Source organism: Neopelma chrysocephalum, unplaced genomic scaffold (assembly GCF_003984885.1).
Source record: "Neopelma chrysocephalum unplaced genomic scaffold, ASM398488v2 Primary Assembly neopelma1_97222, whole genome shotgun sequence".
In the NCBI taxonomy this organism is placed as follows: domain Eukaryota; kingdom Metazoa; phylum Chordata; class Aves; order Passeriformes; family Pipridae; genus Neopelma; species Neopelma chrysocephalum.
Window position 1 is genome coordinate 4,007,205 of NW_020925863.1, and position 24,695 is coordinate 4,031,899.

The following is a 24,695-nucleotide window of genomic DNA, read 5'->3' on the forward strand; positions in this document are numbered from 1 at the left end:
GACAAAAATATTTTATTTTTACAATATTAAAATCCAATATTAACTGTCATATGAGCACATCAATTATTTTGGAATTCTATAATCATAGTGCTGTTCATTGTCACGGACAAAAATTAGGTGGCCTCACAACTGAAGAAAACTTCTGTCCCCCATCATTAAATATTAATTTTCACTGTCAGTTATTAAAACCAAGGCATAAAACCACATCTTATATGTATATATGTAGATAAATATGGGGGGGTTGTATTTATGAGGTCTCAAGCCAATGTGACAATTGAATGAAGTCACCTCAGCTAAAAATGCAATTCCACAATAGCACTCAATATATATCAGGATTAACTATTTATACTGTATAGCACCAGAGAACTCTATGACTGAACTAACAGAAAGGGAAAACCCATGAAATACCTATTTTATTATTTGTATAACATTTTCTTTGAAAAAATCAACATAATCAGGTAGCAGAAAAACTCATTATCAATAAATGGTGTGCAGAAATAGCACAGTACAAGAATCAGTCTATCATCTTATTAGACTAAAAGTAGAAAAAACCTGATCTATGAATAAATTGAGTAGAAATACCTGGATTATAAAAACTAGTTGAATATTCACAGAGACAGTGTTCTTTATAAAATAAAGACTGGCAAAAATATAAGAGGGTACACAATAATTTTATACCTTGATTCTTTAACATGTGACTGAAGAGCTGTCAGGTGGCTTTCAGCCCCTTTGTGATCATGCTTAGAAAGCTTCTGAAATCAACCATTGCTGAAATAAATGTAGAAAAGTTTGTTAACATTGGGAATGTAGATGCAAACAGTCAACAGGTGTTCACCATTGAAGGGGAACAGAATTTCTGAATTTCTGAATTTGCAGAAAGATGTAAATGTACTGAAAATAACTGAGGATTTAGCACTGGATGTTAAAAACTTACCTCTAGCAATAGTTCCTGCATAGCAGAGGTGTGCCAAATAGGCATGCTTCTTTGACTTACTGGGATGCTCTGGATATTTACCAGCACATAGTATAAAATGACAGTGGCAGAAATGGATATTTAGCTTTCCAAATAGTTAAAGCTATAGTACTTCCAATGACATGAAAAGTTGCAAATTACAATCCTTCTCTTGTCATGTGATGGAATCCACCATCTGTCTGCACACATTCAGTAGCTGCAGTGCTTCCTGGGAACGTGAATTTACCACACACATGAAGATCAGTAATGCTGCCCATGCACAGTAGGTGTGGTCTCATGGACTGTAGTTGTACACACAGTTAACTGGATGCACTCCAGTTTCTGTACATTACCAATGAATAAAGGCCTATGCAGCCAGTTAAATGTCATCCTTTTTTCTATACCAAATAGTTTGTTTCTTGTGACAAGTTCATTTTTTGTAGAAACTTCTGGACTTTAGTCTGACAGAAGTATGTTGCTGAAGTTCAGAGTGCAAAGCCTGAACAGAGGTGTAATGGCAACTATAATAATGAGAAGATGTCCATCATGTAGGGTGGTGATTCTCTTGGTGCAATTCTTCATCCCCCGAGACTGGAATAACTTAAATACATTCAAGCCATTATGGCTTTTCACTGAGTTTTAAGGTTTGTAACTATTATGCATAACTTGCAGAAAAAATGGAGATGCTTTTTTTGTGACTTGAGTGATGTAGGCCATATTCTGCTCACAGATGTGCCTGTACAAGGAGTGCTTGAGAGTTAAATGGGTGTAATTTTCTGTGATTGTACTCATCCTTGAGACAGGAATAACTTGTCTTTTTTTTTTAAATCAATTACTAATAAATAATTCATTTAGGTAAATAGATATTTCTACACTTGCTCGGAACCATATGCATTTTAATATATATAATTTTCAAATTGTCAATTTTGCATCTAAATTCAGTCTGTCTTTTGGTACATGCCTACAAAAATCTGCAGATTTTTCAGATAGCATTTGGGAGTAGGTAGTTATTGCTGATGGTCCCAGATTCAGTCCCCAGATAACTATCCTGCTACAGCTTGTTATGTTTTCAGAATATGTGGAAGATATAAGGTGATTTTGCAATAGTGCAAGCAGAAGTGGAAACTGTGTTATGCCTGCAGCTCACAGCATAGCGTGGCAGTAAGTTCTTGTTTTGTGTAGCTGCTCCAGTAAGCACAAGTGGTAGCATGAAAAGAAATGTTGAAAAACAGAGAATTAAACATATCTGATGACTTAATAAGTGCTTTTAGCTTCATGTTCTTCCATTTAGCACCTGGCCTTCCCTGGGTGGTTGCTCCTGACTTTGACACATTCTAGAAAGAACACGGCTACATATAAAATCTTGGGAAATTACAGCTCAAAGTGTTACCTAAAATAAACCAAAGCAGCTCAAGTGTACCTCACTTTTGTTGCCTGCAGCAACGCACTCTGGAAGCATTCAGAACACCTAGTAACCATATCTTCTGCAGGCCTCTGCCTTGTAAACTGGCTGGTGGAGAATTCTCCTGCTGGCTTTAGATGTCTGCAGTGTATCCGTCAGCCTAGAGACAAAGGGAGATCTGACATCTTTTTGGCTTCTGTGCAATCAGTGTAAGAAATGAGGCACTTGGGTTTTGCTCATAACTAGAGGTGACTTAGTCTGTATTGTTGACTTTGCAGATGTGTAGAGGGGAGATGCTGTGTAGTCCAAATTCAACAAAATTCAGCTGCCATTCCCAGGCAGTTCCAACCTGAGGAATAGATTTATGAGTTAGGTGGTGAGACCTATGAGAGCTACAAAAAGTGAGAAGCTCCTTTTGAACACAATGGGAGTAAATGGCATTCATGGACAAACAGCTGTCAGTTCACTGTGGAGCAAGGAGCTGTGCATTGCCTGAGGCAACAGATCACTCACTGTAGGTTAAGGGAGCCCTTAATGATCTGCTTTGGTAAAAACTGTGTTGAGCTAAAACACTAACTTCATCCAAACACTTGTAAATCCGTGAAAAGCAAGGCATTCCTCTTTTGAAATATTACTATAAAAGACCCACAGCATTTTAGGTACTAGGATTTCAAATTGATATGCAGCATAATTAGAGACCAGAAATTATTTAAAATCTCTCTTCATGCTGTGGATAAAGGGATGTCACCCTGCACAGTTTTCAGCATTACACCTGAATTGCACTGGAATATATTTATTTATATCTTTAATCCAACTCAAATTAGAAAGCAAACTGTTGGATTTTCAAAGAAGCAAAACTTAAGCAAAATTTATTAATTCCAAATTAATTCAAATATAAAATAGTGTAGTTTTATTAATCTTTCCCAGGAGTTTATTTACATCGATTGAAGGACTTATTTGTTTGGAGTTTAAATGGCTTTGATAACAGAACATCAATATAAATACTTATTTGATAGAATGTAATTTTCATGTGTTTTTCATTACTATTATTTGCCTTCCTGCTCTGGTAGAATGCTTTCTGGATACAAATTCTCATGATAAATAGGAAACTGTGACCAGTGACAAATTACATGTCTAAAACCAAGGAAAATAGATGAAGGCAGTATTATTTTTGTAACTGCTTAATACTTAATTTTACTGTTCTTTGAATGGGCTCATCTGTCTCTCTAATGGCAATAATTTATTTCAACTGTTTTTTCTGTATCTAATACACTGCTTTGGCAACAGAAGAGTTTACCATTTTAATGTAAAATTTTATACTTAATTAATAATTAAATAAGAGTGTGGGAATATTTCCTTTCATTCTCATTGGAATTAAGTTCTGATAATCTGACTTGCTGTTAGAAGATCCTAACGTTATGAATTTCACTATAGTAGAAGAAGTAGGGCAAGTAATCAGCAAAACTTTCTTATTTACTTGCATGCCACTTGATGAATATGCAGATGAACCATATCACCATCTTGGATACCAGATGAAAATTGTTTATGACTCCTAGCTATCATCAGCCAGTTTATTTATGGTGCAAAAGCAAAGTTTAAAGCAATGAATTCCCCTATCATCCTAATTAAAGAGGTTAAAATGCTACATTTTATATCACTGTGATGTCAAGATTATGATCACTGTTAAGAGGATGGAAAGTATTAACACTTTTCCAGGAGTTAAAGTGTATCCATTCATCTGTTAATGGATTGGTGGATGAAACAGTAAATATTGATTTGTCTTGGGGTATAGATGTAGTGTTTGGAGATTTGATGTGATGTTCCAGAAGCAGGTATCACTACCCATAATATAGGTTCCACATTTCTGTGTGTTCTTGCTACACATTTTTGTATGTTCTCATTTTATTTTGTGCTCTCCAGATGCTTGTGCATCTCTTGTTCATGTCTCTTTTGCATATTTACCCCATTTTCCTTGCCATTTCACCATCCCAGTTCTATCACTCCATTTTCTACACACCTTTTCTTTCTTTTCTTCTATCTTAATGTCTTGTTCACTCCTTCCTACATAGTTTCTTACTTTTCTTGCCTCCTCCTCATCCTCCCTTATCCTTTTCTGTCATCCAGCTCTTCCTATCTTCCATTTTAATCTTTTCACCCTCTTTGGTTTACCTTCAACATGTCTGTTTCCAGCCTCCCTGCACATTTTTCCACAGTGCTCCAATTCTTTGCTTTTCCCTGTCATGCTGTCTCCTGCGTATTGCCAGCCAACTGGCTTTGCTTAGGGCAATAGTTATTTGAGACAGAAAGCAGACACCAGGTGACTGAGCCCTGAAGGGAAGAGCAATGTGACACCCTTCTCTTTACTTGTGTCTGTGCCCTGTGCTTACCATACCCCTCTAAATATCACCTGTACCGAGGTCGTCGCTGCTCCTGTGGCACCGTCCTGTGCTCGCCGGCTGAAGTGATGCTGAGGAGCTGTCCAAGGTATGCCTGGCCGTCCCATCTGTCCTGTGCCATGCTATCCTGTCCTGTCCTGCCTCGTCCTGTAGTGTCCTTCTATCTCTTTCCCCTTCAGGATTTTAGCACTGAGCTTTTCAGGCAGGTGGCTGCAGATGTGGCCAGAAAGACACTCTTTTTCTCATCCTAGTAACTCCACTGCTGTCTGTGGGGAGGTATCTGTTGATACCTCCAGCTAATAGAATCCAGGATAACAATCTCAAGTTGCTGGAGTCAGTAGGATGTTGCAGTGCAGGCAGCTCAAACACCATTCCAGCTGAAGAAGATAAGGAACTAAGTGTGGAAAGCAGTATCTCTTATTGCAAAGTTTGGCAGAAAGAACATACAGTTTCTACATGGAGATGGAATTACAAACAGATCACCAGTGTCCTGCTTCCCTAATCCCTTGCCTAGCTAGATTTCTCAGATATGCAGATATGTTGGGGTTTTTTTCTACATCCAATTCATACCATGCAATTTAATTGTTTTCAAATGTTTGGGAAAATGCATTTAAAATGTGCTTCTGTGTGATGCTCTCTGTACTGTGAACTGACACCGAGGACACTTTTCCAGTCTGTTGACCTAATCTTTCATTTAGAAGCTATGTAATGGATACCTGGTGTATCAAAGATATGGTGAGAGACATTGACAGGTACAAAGGATCAACCTTTACCTCTCTTTGTTCCAAACAAAGATTTGTTTTCATGGGCATTCTCAACTAAGTAATTTTATGTCTTGCCTGGAATATTTTCATCATCTGTTTGAGGAAGTAGCATCTATACACAGAGGATTAGAGAAAGTTTGTCTGTTTTTCAGTTTGCTTAATTTGTACATTTGAGAATTCTTTGTGTGTAATTCATTTGTTTCTCCAGTGGTTCAGTTTCCCACTCATTTATGTGACTCTTTCCAAGAGTGATATTCCTGAAACCCATAAAAATAGGATCACCTTCCAAAAAGCAGAAGGTTGGCATTGGCACAGAGCATAAAAATTTGTTGTTTCTCTCATTAAATTTTTTCCATCTTTTTTTTTTGTCTCTCATAAGCTCTCTGTGCTGAAGTTTACACTTTTGTAAAATGGAGACAACATCCTTTGCAGTCTTAGGCAATGGTATGAGTGTTATGTAAACCATAATTAAATTCAGTACTGTGAGATCATTAGAAGGAAGTCTGTTGTTGTTACTGCCACGCTAAAGGTACTGTTGGGTACAATTTCTAACAACATGGATGGGAGTAAGAACTTTTCAGGAACTTCTAAAGGTGTTGGAGACCTACAATGAATACTTATGATCTTTGCCTCTCCATACATTTTCATTACAGACCGAGTCCACTTCCCAGAGGAGCCATGGGAATCCTCCAATGTCCCTAGAATTTTTAGAATCAGGTTGATAACAAAAGGTTCATCCTCTACTCCATCTAATCTCTTCTAATCTCTCACTGTTACTGAATGGCAACACAACAATTGTTAGCTACTTCTGTGTCTCCAGAAAAACTTACACATAATGTCTGAAGTTCCTCTAGGAGACAGTGAACCCGAGGTTGTGCCTTCCAATAGGTATTTTCCATGGCTAGTATTCCTTTTTAATACAACGGCACATTTTTAATGACACAATGGGATGATTTTTCATGTAGAAATTTCACAAAGCAAGAAATATGAGTTATTATTAGTACTGTTTTTTGAATTATAGTCACATATTTTCTCTTTAAATGTAACACATAAGATTATTATATATATGTAATAATTTATCATCTTTTACTACTCTCAAGTACGTTTTCCTCAATATTTTCTGAGTCTCCAATGAGTCTTTTAAGTAGTAAAATGGGAAAGACAAGAAATGAGGGTTGGCAAAGCAGTGCTGAGGTTTTTTTTATATTCATTACCCATTTTTCCAATTTGTTCCCATTATGAAAATCTGGCTAACCAGTAGTGTTATTAGTGTTATGGTTAAATGTCTTGCATATCAGTTCTGAGTAAGTTCAGCTTTTGTATTTTGGAAAACTATTGAATATGGGAGAAATGGAAGCTGGTTCTTACGAGGTGGTATAAAAAAATTATAGTCACTTGTAATTTATAGAAGTGATGAAAACATACCTCTGGCATGTGCAGAAGGGCAAAAAAGGAGGACATGTATTTGAAGAGAAGTTTGCCAAGTTAAGTGTAATATTCCTCTGTGGATTTTTACTTTGGGAGTTGTGTGCACTCTAGTGATAGGAGGGAGGACAATCCCCATGTGGCTCTGTAGATGCAAGTTGCATAGATTTAAATGTCACCCCTGCTACCACAAGATCTATAGTGAATAAGTTACTTCATAAAATAAAGGGAGAACATTTTTCTGAGTTATTTGCTGCTAGCTAATCTACCTCAAGAAAGAAGATTTGCAATAGGATACAGAGCAGAGAAGTGCAGATTATACCTGATGTAATGGGACATGCATTAATTTTTCATTAAACGTGAAAATTAAAAGGAAGTATTCACAGCTGTTCCTCGCCCCTGCCCTTTTCCACCTCCTCAACCTACTCAACCTCCTGGGAGTGAAACGCTACTTTAAGTGGTATTTTCATCTGGAATGGATTTTATACTAACCAATATAACAGGAAAACATTATTTTCCTCAATAGTTTCCCTGTAAAAACCTGTTTAAAACCAGCAGCAGTCATTTGCCCTCACTTACAGTCTTGAGTGCTTAGCCTTTGATGGGAGAATCATGCTGAGCTCTTTCCTCCAATGAATCCTCACCTACAATTAAATTGCCACAGATGGCATTAGTTACTCACTTATAGCTGGTAACATCAATGCCTTCAAGTTCTATTGAACCGCCCCCTGTGCTGTGCTGTTTGCCTTCTGCTGGTTTGTAAGAGAGTTGTTGATGAGAATTGGGCCCAAGCAACTTGTTCTGTACCAGTGTCCCCAGAGTGTTGGTTACTGCTCAGCTGTGCTCCATGGAAGTCTGGCTTGTCTTGTCTCCCAACTGGTCCTGCTCAATGGGTTACAACTTCCATGGCTAAATGACTTTGGGAGGGCAAAAATGAAGCTTATGTACCTGTGTGTTCTGGCCTTGCTCCCTTGACCAGTTGCATTAAGTTGCCTTTATTGAGATGGTAGAGATTTCACTGGGATGACTAAGAAACCTCTACATCTTTAGTCAGTGACTCTGCCCCCCAAATTTCTAGGCAATTATGCTCTATTTAGGGCCTGGGGACACTAATGCTATTTATTAAAACAGCCGCAATCCCTTCAAAATATGGTGCTTAGTTAATGATCATGCTAATCAAGAGCAAATAAACAAAAAGGGGGGTTTGGTTCCTTCATGTTTTCTTAAGAGCTGAAAAGTAAAGGAAATAGTTTTGTGACTATGGTCAGCAGACATTACCCAATATTTCAATATATGTGATCCACCATGTAAAACCCAATTATTTTAACATAATCACTTTTTAGATTTTTATTGTACTAAACTTAAGAGGGAAAAATCTGGTCCCAAAAGTGAAGTTAATGACTTCAGTCAAACTGTAATGTAAAGTATTTCATGAGGACTTGCATTTCTTTGTCTCTCTAAGTAAACAGCTTACTGAAATGGATCTGTGGTCCCTTTCTTAGCCTGAAAAAAAAGGGCAAACAGGAGAAAAAATTAAATCATACATCCATAAAGCTCATGTTTATTTGTTGTACACATGGGGCAGTTTTGTCAAGAATTGCCTGAGATTTTTTTTAAGATGTCTTTTATATGTTCTTTCTGAAATTTAGATTCAGCTTTCAAACCATCAAACTTTGCTATCGTGATGTCAAAATTTCCTGCCCCACTGATATGGCTTACATCATTTCAGTACCATATAATGTCGGATCATTACTATAAAACATATCTTTGTAAGCAGAAACAGAAAGAAAAACTCATGAGAGGCATAGCCAGGAGAAAACGATTCTGTGTGAATGTAGGGAAATGTCATCATAGATCAGACGGTATGCACTACACATGCATAATGTATGTATTTTTTCCTCTCATTTTCTCTCAATCAAGTCTGATTATGAGGGAAAACTAAAAAAAATAATGGACAACTGGAAATTGCTAGAGTATGTTGGTTTAGAATGCTTTGAATATTATTAAATGAATTAGTTACGCTGTCAGGGGGAGAACAGCTGCATTCTGAACCAGGAAATAGCCTGATTCTGCCTTCATTTTTATTTTAAGCCAGTGAAAATAGCATATGACTGAAGTCAATGTATCTAATGAATCTTTCAAAATATCTTCCTGGTAGGAACTACTCAAAACATAACCACCTTGTGTGCAAAAACCACTAGAACCAAATATTGCTTCCTGGTGTTTCAGAGTAGCTTCTTTCATTTTCAGTAGGATTTGGGAACATAGTTTAGTGCTTTGTTTTTGTGTCTATATATTGCACTATATATTGCAGAAAGAAAGGGTTATCAATTCAGCAAATTTGTAGAACTGCACTGAGTGGAGGAACTGACATAGTAAAGTTGTAATACAGAAATAGATTTGGAACACTTTGTAGGAACAAATATTCATTCCCTTACAATGTGTGTTTTAGACATTTATTTACTGTATATTTTAGGTCAAGTTGTCTCATATTAGTTTTAAAATTTGAAATAGACCAAGGACCCTGTGAAGTCATATTTCTCTGAATGTCCTGTGTGCTTGCCCCAAACATGTGATCTGGGCAAACTGGGACATTTGGTCTGAAGATGCAGCATCAGATGTGTACTTTGAAATATATACAGTTGTCTTCATCTTCTGTCAGGGTTTTCCCCCTCCTGCTTGAAAAGGCAAGGCTATCTTGGCACCTGTAATGCAAAGTTCTCAGGGGTATAGGTTCTTAGGTACAGGTGCTGTGGTGAAAATAATGAAGTGGCCTGGAGAATAGCTGCATTTTGTCATTTATGTAAAGCGTATTAATGCTGGAAAGAAAAATTGTCATTATAGAGTGTTTGATGGTCAAGTGTTTGTTTTTTGGGTTTTTTTTGCTGTCATCCCAGCAGTACAGTGACCTGTGTTTAATGAAAATAACTGTCTAAGGAAGAAAGGACTCATGGTAGAGCTGTATTAAACATCCTTCATGAAAGAATAGAGGGGTAGTTTTGTTACCTCCCCAGTGAGCTGGGTAATGTATAAACTGCATAGTTCTTAGATGCCTCATAGGGACTGTGATATGTTTGTTCTACTATTCTTTGTACAGCAATACTCTCCCATAGTGCTGTATTCTTCCATGTCACGTGGAGGTCAGAGATATCTGGGCATAGATTAATTCTGCCCAAGTTTAGGTACTCAGTGCCCAAGTTTTCCGTACAGTCAGTGGAAAGAGTGGGTGTGTTTTGTGAGACAGAGGCGTCTACAGAAGTCAGTTCAGGTTTTAGGAGGACCAAAATATACTCCTTGAGTTCTGTTGATTTTGCGTGTAGTTGGAAGATCTTAGCTGAGGTACTTCAGTTAAATAACTACATTTGGACAAACCAAGGCCTTGGTATATATTTTATCCCCCAGCCTGTGCCAGGGAAAATCTGTCTCTTAGAGTGTCAGGATTAATTTGAAAAGAATTCATCTCACATACGTAGCATTAAACTAAGACCCACTGAGAGTTGCAGTCTTTAGAATGTATCTTCAATTACTGTCATGTCAAATTATGTTTGTGGTGGAAACACACATATATGAAACTTCATAGGAAATGTGAAATCACAACCTCATATTTCATACAGTAGAGTCCTCCTTGTTACAGCAGTTTGTGTTTGTGTAAAGGTCTTTCTGCGAAAGCACACCAGCCAGGACTCATTTCATGGCTCAGCTGGTAGACTTTACCCCCCCCCCATGGTAACTGGTACATTCAGCTTAATACAGACATGTTCTTCTTCCTTTCTTCAAAATATAGACTTTTGTTCCCCATGGACTTCACAGGGATAAAAGATGTGATAAATCTGTGGGGGTTAAACTTGTTTCTTTCTTGGAAAGAGCTAGTTATTTTACTGCACTTTAAACTCCCAGGTACCAACTGCATTGTATGATGCAGGGTTTCAGTGCAGAGCTACATTTTCTCTGAAATATCTAATAAGCTGTTGCATTTCTTTCTCAGTAGTAGGACATTGGACCCCTTGAAAATTACTAACTTGGACCTGATAGTTTTCTATTCTTTAAAAAGGGGAAGAAAAGTTTGACTCCCATTACCACAGAAACAAAGCTAATCAAAGAGGAAAATCTGCATGATATGGCACTGTGTGTTTTTAGCACCTCTTATCTTTAGCTCTAAAATGAACTCAAAAATGCTAATTTTCTATTTCAAATTGCTGGTGGTGTAATTAAAATAGTTATTTTTACAGAGATTACATACTCTTCTTTTTTACAGTACTAAGATACTTTAACATGTGATAGTCTTAAGTCCTGACTCTACTACCTTGTGAAAAGCTCTTATGTCTATATACACTCAGTCTCATTTGTGCGTGCATCTGCATATATGTATATATATGTCTACATACTCTTTTCATGGCCTGCTCCATATCTCTCTATTTGCTTAACAAAAAACAGTCAGAGAAGAATAGGGACACGCATTTTAAGAATAGTGTGTTTCAAATCCTCCTGCTTTAATTTAAATAGATTTTTTTGAAATAAATGGAATTTTCAGGGAAAAGAATCTCTGTTTATACTAGGTTAGAAATATGCAAAAATTGCAACATTCCCTTCCCTTCACTTCAACTCCAGTGCTGCATTTACCTCGTTCTGATCTTTCAAATTCAGCAGGAAATTAAATATACAATTCGCTTCTATTTGCAGTCCAAAAGAGAAAGGATGATAACAATGCCAGGCATTGCATCCACATTATGTGGATGGCTGTCACGAGAAAGCCTGCTATTTCTAGCCTGTTCTGTATTGTTTGCCTGCAGTTACAGTTGTGACATCAGGGCATCTTCTGCCTACAAGTGCTGCTTCACAGCGCCAACAGTACTTTACAACAGTGGTTTGTCATTTTACAGGGGACATAAAGGTAATTCTCTTTACCTTGAAATGTTTTTACCTACTGAACAAATAAATTTTCCATGTGTCACTGAACAACATAAGGAATAAAATCTCTGTATTTTGGACAACATCCTGCCAGAGAAAACCTTCATCTCCAGGGTACTTGTCATAAATTGAGGGTTTCTGAGTGTGATTTCAGACTTGCTAGAATTTGTGTTGAGGGATGGAGGGTTGTCTTTTACAATTAATACTGAAGAACAAAAATATTATTAAGAATACAAGATATCCCATATGCAAAATTCTCTAACTTTGGATAAAGCCAAAAATGTCTATTTTTCAAATGGACAATCTCATTGAGAAATGACATAAAGATCTTAAAGAAAAGCAAAAATATATGATATTCAGTAGCAATATCATTGCTGTCCTATAGTAAATACTACAAAACAGTACAAAATGTGTTCTTACACATTACATTCAATACCATTTTCTCATGGGGGATCAACACATCATCAGAGTCCTTGGGGTCTTCTTTAGGTTACAGCTACAGACAGCTTTCAGTTCAGATAAAGTGATGTCTGCATGTATAACTGCTGTAACTCAGCTGTGCATACTGTATGTATGTGAAGGTTGCCCCTGTATGTGTGTACTGCACACCCCTTTGTGACTTTGCCCTGTTTCATGTGTATCTATTCATATTCATATTCATGCAATTTCAATTAGCCTGCTTGTTGGAGACTTGAGTATGAAAAAGTGTATGAGCGGAAGTGAGGGAGAGGGTGTACATTTGTCCTCTATTGTACAGTTATCTACAGTACAATTAAGGACCCCAAAATAATCAATGGATGTACCACTAACTGAATAAATATAGAGTACTAAGCACAAAGAAACCTTGCTTTTAAAAAAAAATTTAATGATGACTGTAATAAAAAAGAAGTAATAATTGTTTGTATTACCCTCTAGACCCATATATTGCAGAGCACTATATAAAGAGTGGGGTGTAGACTGAATATGCTTGTGAAGAGGGTTTAATTTAGAATAGAGATGATCTACTTGCAGTGGCACACTTCAGGAGCAGCTGTACTGCAGTGAAGGGAGTAATCCCAGCACACACTCAAAATTAGGCCAGTCAGATTGCTTCTGTATTTCATGTTAGGCTCAATTAAGTAGCTGAAATATTTTTGTGTTGGTATTAACAACAACCGGAAAGGTAGTACTGCTCTTCTCTACTAAGGTTGTTTTGTCTGCATTTGGCTCCTTCATTGGTTTTCTATAGCCTCGAAGGCACTCAGTAAAGGAGAAGATGGGAGCAGAGACAGACATCGAGGCATGTTTTTTAAGAGCATCTTTAATAAGAGAGAGAACAAGTATTTCACTCTGTTCACTCAAGCAGAACTAGTTGTGGTATGTCACTAATGCAGAGAGCACGAGCACATGAACCCAAGCATGCTTCCTGCTCTGCTGTCTGCTTTTTTCTGTGTGGTGGATGTTGCACAGAAGCAGAAAGCACATGAGCCATTTTATTTCAGTCTCTGCAGCTCCTCAGTGCAGGAGCACCACAGATTATTTATTTTTTCTGCTAGGAATAACGATGATCTCCATAAAATGGTATGAACAGAAAGCATGAAGCTTATTTATTCTTTCAAATCAACAAATACCTTAACCCTGATTTCCAGACAGGCTTATATTCCCCGTGATTGGACAGACGGTGCGGTTTCCCCGGTGTGTGGGCTGCCCGCGGCACCACCGGGCACAGGCGGGCGGGAGCGGCTGGAGCGCGGGTCTGGAGCCCTCTGCCGAGCGCGGAGCACATCGGGCCCCGTCGGGCCGGCGGCGGGCCTTGGTCCTTTCAGGCTCTGCTCCTTTCCCTTAATTTCTTTTCATGGTGCAAGAATATGCCATTAGTATTTTTTTCCAGCTTGTCCTCTGTTGGTCTGGGGGATCCCTGTGCAGTGCGAGTGGGCTGGAGGCAGTGGGGATTGACCCTGCCTGCAGTTTGGGCAGGGCAGGAGGGTGAGGAACGAGGAACGGGGGCCCGACAGGGCTGCCACGATGGACCCAGGCTGGGGCTGCGGGGGACGAGCATGGGCGGTGGTGGCAGTGGCTGAGACACACGAGTGACACCAAGGGCCACATCCACTTCTAGTCCTGGGGTCTGGATAACCAAACAGGAGTTCTGCTATGGGAGATAGAAAGCTCTTGTCTTTTGAATGTAATCGATTTATAGAAATCAATCAGCAGTGGTTTGCATTGCTCCTTACTTAGCTATGTCAATCATGTGTGCATAATCCTGTTTCAGCTGGCACCGGCAATTCCTATTGGGATTTTCCACTGCATCGACACAGTGCATTCAGAAGTGACTATGGATCAAACTTGCTCTGTCAAGAAAAACCCCAAACATTTGGACTTTTTTTTTTTAGTTTCTCAGTGAGTCCATGTAATGTAGAAGCAGTCACATGCTATTAGAGCTTTCCATGTTTATTCTGTTATTCCTCTTACACCTGGTAGCAGCTGTGTGTGGGTGCACAGCCACGGAGAGCAGCTTCTCGCCGTGCTCCAAGCCTCTCTGCGGGCAAACACGTGCTGCCGACCGCCCTGGCTCTCCCCAGTCCAGCACTGTGCTGTGCCCTGCCTCTTCATTTCATTACCTTTTTAAAATACTTTTAGCACTATATTTTTCTTCAACAGAAGCATTTAATTTCATTAAAAGCATGTAAGGTAGTTTGTTTACATAAATGCCTAATGCATATGGAAACTTCCTAAAGATCCCCGCTACTTTGTACCTGGTTATTAATGTTGATTTAACAGACATAACGAGTAACTGGTGTTGCTAAGAAGGGTGGTAATACTTTTTAATATTTTTAATTATCTGAAATTATCTATCCTCTGGAAGAAATGAACCAGAGATTGAAATATGGAATGAAATATTTTTTTAATGCATTGGGGAATGGAATATATTATAAAAACTCAGATGAAATGCTGATTAGTATTTAGGAAGACTAATTGTAGTTAAAGATTGCTCTGCTGAGCATAGGTTGATATGCAACCTTGCTGTGTCTTCAGAAATCTTTAGAGTGTAGGACACAAACCAGACTTCACCTTTTTTGGAATCTGGTACATGTGCATTTGTACAGCTTACAAAATGCTTTTTATATGCAGTGAGTGAAGGATTGGTATGTAAATAAGGAGCCAAAGCATCACACAGCTGTAGCAAAATGGGATACAACTTCCCTGGAAAAATGGAGTCTGATTTCTAGAGGCGTTCGTCAACAGGAAGAGTCTGTGCAAAGCTTGCAGGATGCAAACAGTAATGTTTTTGCTGATGTCAAGGGCTTAGTGAGTGGGGAATAAAATGTAGTGGAAGGCAATATATGGGATTTTAAAAAAATGTCTATATTGTATATTTTTTCAAGTAGGTCTTTCTTCTAATATACAATTCCAAACTCACAAATGATTTGTGAATTTTGACAGAAGATATTTTCTGTAATAGTGCTGTTCAATTCTATCTATGATGCTTTATCATATTGAACTTTACATACATTTGCATGGACTGTAGCACAAAAAATGTTTAAGCATAGGGGCATAAAATGATCAGCTACTCAGAATGGGAAGAAGTTTATCCTTCTACCAAACAGTTCATTATTAGAGTTTGATGTTTTCTAAAACAGTGTGGTTGTTCAGAAAAGATATAAAGCTAGATGGGTCTTTGGTCTTTTCCTATATAGTGGTTCTAATGTTTCTAAATTGCTATTGCTAATATCAAAAGAAATATTGCAAATGTTGATCTACACAATACTTGCTTCCTTTACACAAAATGTACCACTGAAGGCAGTTGGCTAAACCTCCAGAGTAGTAGGATTTGGTTCAGAACATTGTTTTTATAAAAATGTAAAATATTAAATAGATGTTCAGTAATATTTAACAGGAAAAAAATAATAAAAGCATATTTCATTTTCCAGCCACCAAAAATCCCCTTGCACAAAACCTTTTTCTCCAGAAATAGAAAAGGAAACAGCTAATCCATTAAAATCACCAGTGACCAAAGCATTTCTGCTGATGTCCCTGATTTATATTGCTATAACCCTACACAGCTATAATGGACTACTGACTAACATAGTCCCTCACTCCAAGCTAGACACCCAGAATGGGACCCAATAAGATAGTTTAAAGAGGAAGAGCTTAAGCTGCTTCCTTGAAACATTTTTTTCTAAATCAATCAAAACAGGCACATAGCCACACAGGGTTCTAAAACAAGTGCTGTTCCTCGTAGTAACGCCTACTGTAAAATTTTACCGAATTTGTTTTCTACTTCCTCCTGCCCAGCCCCTCCCCTAAGATACTTCTACAATACCACGGTCTAGCATGTTGGGAAGGAAACAACCTTGACAAGGTATTTTATTTTCTGGTAGTGACAATGCAATCTTTTTTCCTAATAGAGATATTTCCTAGTATGTGTCACTGGTGGTGTACCATTCATAAAACCCAAGCACAAATAGGTCTTCCTATAGGAATTATAACCTTCAGCTTTCTACTACCTTTCTACTACCTGTCTACTCTGAGCTTTCTTTTGTGTACATTAGAAATGATTAGAAAAACTTACTGTTCTTGGAAATCATCAAGTACATATTTGTGTACCTTTGGATAATTTGAAGAAAGTAATTATACAAACTGAAATGGAGAGACATGACACATCTTGGTGAAGATTGACTGGTGAGGAATTAGTGAGAGACCAGCTGGTGTGAGATCACCCAAAGACATGTCAAACCTGGTGGACCTGTGGTGTCAGCAGTACTTATTCCCTGTCCTTTTTAATCCGTTATGCCCATTCCTACCTGCAGCATGCTCTGCAAAATTTTTCTGATGTACCTATTTGAAGTGCCAGGAGATCAATTGTCACTTAACATCTCATTTTGAACAACTGTATCTTGGAAATGCATTTTAAAATTATATATATATATATAATATGTATATAAATAACAAGCAGGTTTTCAGGACACCTGAAGCTAGCACTTCACTAACTAGTAAGTCTGGATGGACACCAGTGTTAACAGCTTCAAAGGCCATTTTTTAAAAGGTACAAATTATATCTCAAGAAATTGTATCACCAAGTATTTGAAATTATGCACAAAAGTATCCAAAATGATATCCTGAAACCTGTTCAGAAAAAAGCAGGATCTTGAGATCTGTCTTTCAGCACATTAAGGCCAAAAGTTCAATTCATTTCAACAGAAAAAGGAAGGATAATTAGTCTTTTATTTCTAAGAAGAGCAAAAAAACCCCCAAATCTTTATCAAGAACCATTAAGTTCTCTTCCAGAATGTTTCAAATATCACAATTCAAGTTCTCCTTCAAATGTCAGTGTCAGATTTCAGTGTTAGGTAGTCACTGCCTGTTCTATTATTACTACTGCTGCCTACCTTGATAAAAGCCTAATCATAATACATTCTTTTTAAAGATGCAGCAAGATGTTAATCTGTGTTTCCATCTATCTCTTGTACTGTTTTTATTGCAATAGCATCTGGACCTCAGGAACAGATGCTGTGTTAATATTAGTTAAAACAAAAACATAGATACAATTTGTGAGTTTCTGAGACAGCGGGATGAATTTGCACCCTTTTTTACTGTATGATGTTTAGCATTTGTACATTTTGTTCAAGGAAGTTAGCCAGAAGCCTAGTAGAAATATAAATCATAGCTGTAGCTAAACTACAGCTTATCATGACTATATCCATAGGCGAAAAAAGATGGATCATGGCTATATCCATAGTCAAAAACTTTTTAAAAGGTCACTTTTCAATACAGTGTGTGCTAAATTGCGTAGAAGTCATTTTAGGTTGCATCCCTCTTTGCCCGCCCAGTTGTTCTTCCAGAATATGCTAAAGCTTTTGGTGGGTCATTCAGATGAATATAGGTCATTGCACATTTTCAAGTAATGCCATTGTCCCAGTAATCTTTGTTAGCTACCTAAATACTTTAAAAAATAATTTGACTAAATATTTTTCCTTGTAAGTGTGGCCAATATGATAATCTGATCTTACACCTCTGTTTTTCCCTTATTCATTGTTACTGATTTTAAATTACAAGCCACTTTCAGCAGTGACCATCTTTCCCTGGGCAGCAGTTAATACTTTTGGAGTATATTTGAAACTTTAATGAATATTGCGAATTACACAACTTCTTTACAAACTTCAACAGTCACATGGCACTGCAACATTCATTATCACAGAGAAACTCACACAGTGCGTAAGACATTTGCAAGATGCTTTCCAACAGGTCTCAACCAGTTGAAACATATTTGACCTAAATGCTTGAAAGTCTGTTGACTGTGAAGGAAAAACACAATTTTTCAAGAAGAAGAAAGATTTCTTAATAACATTAAGATATTATAGTAGCATAGCTTTCTTTTGATCTGTCTTTGATTATTTGAGAGTAGTGGTAGACAAAAGAAATCTATTTTTGAGAGCATGAGAACTTTACTGTTCTCAGGCTGAAAGCACAGGCATGCAGAGTTAGAACAGAGGGCCATCTAGCCTGTCCCCTGTCTCTGACTGTGACCATCAAAGGATGTTTAAGGAAAATGTAGAAGAAATAGAGTGTATGTCCTAATGTTCCTTCCTCTGAATTTAGTGATTTTTAATCTGAAAGTTCATCTGGATAATCATGTTTAAAAACTGATCTCAGTGAATGCATCTAAATCCTTTCACCACTTTAGCTTCCACAAGAATATAAAAATTAAAAAAAACCTTTCTGAAACAATACATTTCTTTTCTTAGTGATGCATTTCTTAACACTGTAATAGCAAGGCAAAGAAAGGCCAGACTGTGCTTCTCAAGCTCAAAGCTACACTGGAGCTAAGCTTTCATTGAAGAACAGCTATCCCCATCACAACCACTATTTCAACATGCTTTGCTTCTAGAGGTTATTTGCCTTTATGCATGTACATTTCAGGTGTTGCTTACTGTTGGGTTTTTTTTAACTACTTTATTTTAAAAGCCAGATTTCTGCAGCCATGTCACTGACTCACCTGATGGTACTATTTAATATTTTGTTCCTACTTACAGTCCCTTCCTTAAAATGTCTCTCTTCCAAAAGAAGTCCTCTATCGAGTAGCCAAGCAACCTAAAACCTTCCTTCTAAGATTAATCATTGAGTCATCTTGCAGCTTATTTAATCCTGTATTTCAAACAAGTTCCTTCTCTTGAGGCTAGAAGAATTCCATTCAAGGCCAGAGAAGGCAGTCTTTCTCAGCTGGCAGCTCTTTGATCCTGTTCTTGATGAAACTTTGCAGTGATATTTATAAGCATGAAGTAGGATTAGTGAATGCTCCTGTTCTCACATGGTCACTTTTTGTAGCTCAGGACAAGTATTCTTGCTCCTGCCACACCCCCTTTGTGTTCCTCCAGATCAGCTCTGATGACTTGCTCATAGGCTCTTTAATGAAAATCTTCAATCATCCATACATGCCTGTTTTTCATGTTGTAAATGTGCTTCTTCCCTTGTCCTCCATCTGCTGTTTCTTTAACCGTTATTTGTGTCATTTTCTCCTCTCTGTCATGATCTTCTGTATAATGCAATTCAGTGGCCTCATGATCCTGCTTATTTTCATTGCCCCTTCCTCTTCTTACAGAGCTAGCTGCTCTTCTTTCCCCCTTGGTGTGTCTGCCAGTTTCTGCTCTTTGTTCCTCCACCGTGGTGTTTCAGTTAGCTGTCTTTGCTCTTACCTTGTCTTCATCGCGTGAGTGGCTTCTTTTCTTTTCTGTGTCTCTGTGTTTCAGATCATCATTTTCTTCAGGCATCTACAGTTCTTGAATCTTCCATGATGTGTTGTCGTTTCTGCTCCTTCACGTCCTTAAATTCCCTTTAAAACTTGATTCTATGTACCCATGGCAACAGTCGCTTCAGATTCTGTGACCAAAGCAAGCACTGAATTGCTTCTGCAGTTCTTTTCTTGTTTACCATATCACATAGAAATGGGAGAGCTGAATTTGCTTATTTGATGACTCATAACTTTCCACTAGAACTGATGTTTGAGCCCTTTTCCTCAGAGCTGCGTGAACAACTCCTAAAGAACAACTCATTTAGTGAAAGTAACCTTTTTTCTTTTTTCTAGTTACCGTAAAACAGAATCTGTTGGATTTTTGCAAAGAGTAAATATTGAATGGTTGTTTAGGGTTTGATGAGCCTTGGAATATTCTTCCACAAACCTTTAGAGAAGAAAAGTCAGCAATGGGCACCACATATCTGGTATGGTGAGGGAGGAAATAGGATAGGCCAGCTTTGTTAGCAGCCATCTGTCACTCCCACAGACACTGCCTCTTGTGACTGAAAACATGTGAAACAATGCAGTGGGTTCAGTCTGAGGGGATGGCTTTGCAAACCCTTGGCAAAGGCTACTAGGAAGCTGCAAGCACCCCTCAGTCAGTAAGGACAGCTACTGATAAGCTCATCACAAAATATTGCATGATACATAGCACCAACTAAAATGTTAAGGAAACTACACAGGGGTTACATATGTAACATGTACATTGTCAATTAAGAAATTAGGAGTGAAATGCAGAAGTGGCTATGATATGTAGAAGAATGCTTAATTAAGCAGGGATGTAGGTGTATACAGGGTTGACTGAATTTGTGAGATAAGGTTTTGGTGTGGTTTCTCATGTCAATAATACTAGAAAGAAGCTGCTTATCTGATTGTACAGATTGTGGAGAGAACTAGTTCTTTTAGCAGAAGACTCTCCTACAAATAAGATGCATCTTGACCATCTGTTGCCAGATGGAAGTGTTCTACTTCTGAATCACTGGCTGCAATGACATATTTAGACAATGAATCTTTCATGGATAGATCCAAAGCACAAATGCATGTTGAGATTATTTTTTGTGTTTACTTGGCCTTAAGTTATAGTACGGCTATATACTCTTGTGAACATACTCTTGTTTTGTAGATAGCAAATCTAGCAGTCTGCACCCACCCTTTGTGAGGTATCCCAAATGCCTGAATAAGAAGTACATAATTTATCACTAAAAAATGCAAATACAACATAGAGGTCCTATTTCACTGTACATTTGTTTGAGGAGTCTGAACAATTCAGCCTATGTACTTTGGTAGGCAGTGTATAGGCAGTATTTTGGTATCCAGGCAGGCCCAGTACACAGCTCACCGACTCATATACCTTCACTTACTGGTCTTTACTTAAATTTCCCTTGTGAAAAAAAAAATATTCTTTCTTTCTTTTTTTTTTCCTTTAGGATATTTACTGTGATTTATTTTTTTTAAGTGAACAGAGATTAGGAAGAAGAAAAAAAATTTCCATAAGCTGACTGGGAACTTTACAACTATGCAGTAAAATTTTAAGTCATTGCTGTTTTAATGAAGTACAAAGATGATTATCATGCTTAAGTTCTTTGAAGTTCAATTGTGGCTTTTTACACATATTATTATGCACAAATTAGGTCTTATGCAGAAGTTGAGGACTGTCAGTGAATTTTATTTCATCAGAAATAATGGCAGGTTTTAGTCTTACATGAGCCGAGTTTATTTGGCCTGAAGGAAATAGAACAAATAAGTGGAATCTAAAGAAATAGCATGTAGAGATTAATATATGCTAGCCTACATCAAATTTTTCTCGATGAGAAATAATTGATACATCATTATGCTGCAGTGTCATAGAGACTCTCATACCGATGACATTGTGCACCATTTTGATTTTGGAAAAGAAGAATTATACCCGCTGCCATCTGTTTGGCCATGCAGAATTTGATTAGATAGTCACATGAGGAAAGTACTCAATATATTTTAAGATACAGTTGAAAGAAAAGCAGCAGCTAAAGTCTGGGAAGAAAACCATTACAGTGTACTCAGCTCAGCTTCCCAAAAAACCCCATCAGTAATTCTGCAGATCAGCAGTTCAAGACAACTTGAGATGCAGCTATTCTTAAATACAAATTAGTTTTGATATACATGTGATTGTGGTGACTTATGCTGCTTTATTGTACTTTTGGTGAACACTAGTGCAATTGATTTTTTCTGGAAAAAATATTTAGAAATAGTACATTTCACAGGCTGGCATGTGGACTAACTTTTAATTTTAATTAATACAGGATGGAATTGATCCTTGTAACAGAAACAATAATATGTGATATTTATACCTACTTAAAACTAATCAACATTACTCAAAATTTAAACATATTGCAATTAAGAGAATTTAAAAAATCAGGACAGAAATGTCAATACTGAACAAATTTGAAGAAACCACAGTGTAACTTCACTTACTCTGCTATAATTTTGTTCTAATACTGTTAATGAGGCACAGAGAAAGTACATTAATCAGCTGGATAAGTTTTATCAGCAGCTGTCTCACAGCTGATTCCAGATGACGCTATATGACGCTAATGTCCATTGCTCGCAGTGGGCCAACTCTACATCCACTGTTGGATTGATCAGACCCAGAGTTCAGATAAGGAATACACTAACTGGAAAAGAATACAGAAAGTGTGGTTGGCCAGAAAGTACTGCAGTGACTCTAAATATGCAACAGAGCACTGAGTGAGGCAATGAATTGTGAGACGAAAGATGCTTCTCACATGTAGGTACAATCATGGATACATCAGTCAAGCTTGACTCACCCACCGCCTCCACAGCACTCCCAACTGTGACTGTGAGGGACTCTTGGCAGCATTAATTTTAGTGTCATCAGTGTGTAATTGAAACAAACCCCTTTAAATTTCCATGTTTTATTTGTGAATTACTTGTTCAAAACTTTTAGGATTCAAGAATTGGTTCCACTGGGTTTAGAACAAGTGCAATGTCATTACCCCATCGCACGGCCCATGTCATTCATACCTCACTGGTTGTTGATAATACAGAGAATGCTGCAGCTGATTTTGCCTTGTCTGGTAAATCCATTCCTGACCGGAGGGCAAGCTGCAGATTAAGACTTGCTTTTTAAAACATTCCACATATTAAAATATTTTGATTCTGAAACAGAGAGCAAAATGAAGACAATAAGCCATTCCAAGATCTACATTATTCCAGACGGTTACACTGCACTAACTATTCTAGTGAATCTCTGCAGAGATTCCCACAGTTAGCTGCCTCACTGTGGGAAGGTGTCTGTGTAGATGCCTTCTGAGTGGCAAGGGCTTCCTGCTATTATGGTGGAGGGTCATTGTCACATTTGTGGTTGATGGGATTTCATGTCAGCACCAGGATTTTGCTCCTTCACTCCAGTGGGGTCTTTTCTTTAAGTACAAAACTACAGGATTAAGATTCACCTTGATTTCACAAATGGAGTAATTTTATGGAATTCTTTTATTGGTTAATCCCATATTAATTTGCCTGCTTGCAAAACAAGTGCATTCTTCCCTCATCTTCTTAAAAGAAAAATGACCTTGTTACTTCTGATACTGTGGCTTGTTGGGCAAAACTTAATCCTGTCACTACAAATATAATCCCATGAATCCTCTTCTTACTGATAACACTTTTTACTATCTAAACTCCTGTGGGAGCTTTTGATTTGGTGTTTGACAGGCTTCCAGGTCCTCTTAATGTTAATCTGCAGATAATGAGTAACCTAAGAAAGAGAGGGATATAGTTTCTCTGGTTTATAGCTTTCATCTTTTATGGTAATAAGATTGTCACTCAATACTCTTTCAATTGTTAAACAGCTTTTGAAAAACTCATTTTATCTAATTTCGAGACAGGAAAGCACAATTTAGCTCCCAGTATTGTCACAAATGAAACACCCATCAGAAGGTCAGCAAAGAATGAAGAAACAAGACATTTGTGCAACATATATGGGAATCACTAGGGAAAATATTGTGTTGAAATCTATTGCACTGCCTCCAATCTTCCGGTAACATTCTCCCCCACATTTCATTTACACTTGACATAGATGTTGCTGTCCATTGACAATCACTGACAGCCTGGCAGATGTTACAGGGACCTTGTCGGCTATGGATCAATACACTGTGAGGTGGAAGGTTATTTGGAGGAAGTGGCAAAGCAAGTAACTGCTCTGGGCTTCAGAGGGAAAGAGCATCTGAGTTCATTACTAAGGTTCACCAGTTAGTGGCACTCATGAATTTTCAGGTAGCAAAAGCAGCCAAGTGTACCATTTCCTGCTCTCATCAGGGTAGTTCACAACTGTTCTTCTCTCATGTGTCTCTCAGCTGATAGCAACCTATTCTTACAGAATTTATATTTCTCTTTCTTGTCATTAAAATTTCATCATCTTTTCTCTTCTCCATTACCTCTATGAAGACTGTATAGATTTGGCACATAAAAATGGCTTCCTACCATGAAGATTTTCTTCATAGCACAGTGACCTTATTTTCCTGTTTTATTGACAGAACAGACACATGCTCTGTCTACCTTCTGCAAGCCACTACATTTTTACCACACTGGAGAGTTTAAGAGCTACTGATAGTTCTAGTGAGCTCTATATGCATTTTAGTAGATTTTTTTTTTTTTTTTAGTTCAGAGTGCATCTTACATCTCCTGCTTATTGGTAAGTATTTTTTCATTAGTATAGGGGAACTTCACCCATAAATGGAAAGAGACAAGTGACATAGAAGATGCCATTTGTATTTTTAGATAAACTCCAAGTTATAGGGAAACCTGTGATGGAACAGACATTTTGGAATGTTACAGTAGTGTCTTAAATCTGCTGGCATGTATAACACACTGGCTTTCACCAAAAATGCTGAAAGACAAACATAAGAATGGCAACTGTGGATAATAGATGTGGCAAAATAGTGAGATTAGGGGACTCCGTTTCAGAACTAAGGATATTTGAGTTCTTTTTCTGGCTGTGGCAGAAATATGGTATTAAATAAATCCTTTGAAGTCATATTCAAGCTGTAAGCCCGAGTGTTTCCTCTTCTGTTTCTGAGTAACA

General features: G+C 37.7%; 1 protein-coding gene and 1 long non-coding RNA gene across 4 annotated transcripts in view; one reads left to right on the forward strand and one right to left on the reverse strand.

Moving 5' to 3' along the window:
• Positions 1-24,695, forward strand: part of PLPPR5 (phospholipid phosphatase related 5) — a 153,112-nt gene that overhangs the window by 24,842 nt on the left and 103,575 nt on the right. The window lies entirely within an intron of this gene.
• Positions 685-19,556, reverse strand: LOC113961483. Its single transcript, XR_003532317.1, has 3 exons — positions 19,521-19,556; positions 2,373-2,514; positions 685-768 (listed from the first exon to the last, which is right to left on the reverse strand). It is a non-coding gene; the product is annotated as an uncharacterized LOC113961483 (long non-coding RNA).